The sequence below is a fragment of the Hyperolius riggenbachi genome, unplaced genomic scaffold (assembly GCF_040937935.1).
Source record: "Hyperolius riggenbachi isolate aHypRig1 unplaced genomic scaffold, aHypRig1.pri scaffold_247, whole genome shotgun sequence".
Lineage (NCBI taxonomy): Eukaryota > Metazoa > Chordata > Amphibia > Anura > Hyperoliidae > Hyperolius > Hyperolius riggenbachi.
The window spans coordinates 49,201-52,275 of NW_027152458.1; positions in this window are offsets into that span (position 1 = coordinate 49,201).

Consider the following 3,075-nt stretch of genomic DNA (forward strand, 5'->3'; position numbering starts at 1 on the left):
ATCTGTTATTGCTGTCTGTGTGACCCCCCCCCCCTGTCTGTTATTGCTGTCTGTGTGACTCCTCCTGTCATTGCTGTCTGTGTGACCCCCCTGTCTTTTATTGCTGTCTGTGTGATCCCCCAGTCTGTTATTGCTGTCTGTGTGACCCCCCTGTCTGTCATTGCTGTCTGTGTGACCCCCCCTGTCTGTCATTGCTGTCTGTGTGACCCCCCCCTGTCTGTCATTGCTGTCTGTGTGACCCCCCCCTGTCTGTCATTGCTGTCTGTGTGACCCCCCCCCCCTGTCTGTCATTGCTGTCTGTGTGACCCCCCCCCCCTGTCTGTCATTGCTGTCTGTGTGACCCCCCCTGTCTGTTATTGCTGTCTGTGTGACCCCTCCTGTCTGTTATTGCTGTCTGTCTGACCCCTCCTGTCATTGCTGTCTGTGGGACCCCCCTGTCTGTTACTGCTGTCTGTGTGACCCCTCCTGTCATTGCTGTCTGTGGGACCCCCCTGTCTGTTATTGCTGTCTGTGTGACCCCTCCAGTATGTTATTGCTGTCTGTGTGACCCCTCCTGTCTGTTATTGCTGTCTGTGTGATCCCCCTGTCTGTTATTGCTGTCTGTGTGACCACCTGTCTGTTATTGCTGTCTGTGTGACCACCTGTCTGTTATTGCTGTCTATGTGACCCCCCTGTCTGTTATTGCTGTCTGTGTGACTCTTCCTGTCTGTTATTTCTGTCTGTGTGACACTCCCCCTGTCTGTTATTGCTGTCTGTGTGACCCCTCCTGTCTGTTATTGCTGTCTGTGTGACCCCTCCTGTCTGTCATTGCTGTCTGTGTGACCCCTCCTGTCATTGCTGTCTGTGGGACCCCCTGTCTGTTATTGCTGTCTGTGTGACCCCTCCTGTATTTTATTGCTGTCTGTGTGACCCCCCCCCCGTCTGTTATTGCTGTCTGTGTGACCCCTCCTGTCTGTTATTGCTGTCTGTGTGACCCCCCTGTCTGTTATTGCTGTCTGTGTGACCCTTCCTGTCTGTTATTGATGTCTGTGTGACACTCCCCCTGTCTGTTGTTGCTATCTGTGTGACCCCTCCTGTCTGTTATTGCTGTCTGTGTGACCCCTCCTGTCTGTTATTGCTGTCTGTGTGACCCTTCCTGTCTGTTATTGCTGTCTGTGTGACCCCTCCTGTCTGTTATTGCTGTCCGTGTGACCCCCTTATCTGTTATTGCTGTCTGTGTGACCCCTCCTGTCTGTTATTGCTGTCTGTGTGACCCCCGGTCTGTGTCACCATTTGCCAATGTATTTATGTAGCAGTAACGTCTTCTGCAGCACTTTACAGAGTACAAAGTCATGTCACTGATTGTCCCAATCTAATCCTACCATAGTCATAGTATAATGTCCTACCATATTATTATGTATTTATTGATACAGAACTGACAGAGAAAGGGGGGGGGGCGCAATTTCAGTGTTTGCCATAGGCGCTTTATTACCAAGATACGCCCCTGCATACTTCACTGATAAAATTGACAAAATCAGAAGTGCATTCTCCACGCAGCCCTCAAATCCCACCTCCACACCTCTCATTGACTGCTCTCTAACTGCCTTCTCTACACTCTCTGAACATTCTCTCTCTATAATATCCAAAGCTAATCTAACCACTTGTTCTTTGGATCCTATTCCCTCCCATTTCATTCCGCAGCTATCCTCATCTCTCATGCCTGCACTAAAATCGTTATTTAACCTGTCCCTCTCCACTGGCCTCTTTCCGTCGCCACTCAAAAAGGCTGTTGGGACACCACTACTTAAAAAAAATCTCTAGATCCTACCACACTTGCCAACTACCGTTTGCAGCCAAACTAATTGAACGCCACATACATGCAGAATTAAGCCATTATTTATCAGCTACCTCCCTACCTGATCAGTTCCAGTCTGGCTTTCGCTCCAACCATTCCACGGAAACGGCCCTTACCAAATGACCTTCTTACAGCTAAATCGAAAGGTCAATTTTCTATACTTATCCTTCTTGATCTGTCATCAGCATTTGATACGGTCGACCACACCTTACTCTTACAAATACTTTGAAATGTAGGAATAAAGGGCCTTGCTCTCACATGGTTATATCTTCCTACCTCTCTGGAAGGTCCTTCACAGTCTCCTACTCAGATCAGATCTTCTCCTCATGCTTTGTCTGTCGGGTTCCACAAGGCTCTGTCCTTGGTCCCCTCCTCTTTTCCATCTACATGCATGGTCTTGGTGACTTAATCAACTCATTCGGGTTTCAATACCACCTGTATGCAGACGATACGCAACTGTACCTCTCTGATCCAGATTTTAACTCCCTCCTCAAACGTGTTCCTGACTGCTTGTCTGCTATATCCTCCTTCATGTCCTCTCGCTTCCTAAAACTTAATATGAGTAAAACGGAACTAATAATTTTTCCACCGTCTCTGGCCACCTCTCTGCCTGAAGTAACTATAAATGTTAATAACACTCCCCTAACTTCAGTTCCCAAAGCACGGTGCTTGGGGGTAATATTCGACTCTTCTCTCTCTTTTATTCCTCATCTTAACTCCATAACCAGCTCCTGCCATCTCCAACTCAAAAATATATCTCGCATCCGTCCCTTTCTTACTCAAGACACAACCAAAATGTTAATACATGCTCTTATAATTTTTCGTCTGGACTACTGCAACATACTACTTTGTGGACTACCTTCTAACAAACTGGCCCCGTTCCAGTCGGTACTGAACTCAGCTGCTCGTCTCATTCATCTTTCTTCTCGATCTTCCTCTGCTGACCCTCTCTGTCAAACTCTTCACTGGCTGCCAATTAACCAGAGGATCCAGTTCAAACTCCTGACCCTAATCTACAAAGCTCTCCACAATCTATCTCCCCGGTACATATCCTTACAGAGAGGATACAAACCCAATCGCAATCTCAGATCTGCAGTGCACACAATCTTCTGTTGTCCTCCTCTAGAATCACCTCCTCACATTCACGCTTACAAGATTTTGCACGTGCTTCACCCCTTCTCTGGAATCCCCTCCCACAACACATCCGTCACTCGCCAACCTTTGTTACTTTTAAACGCTCT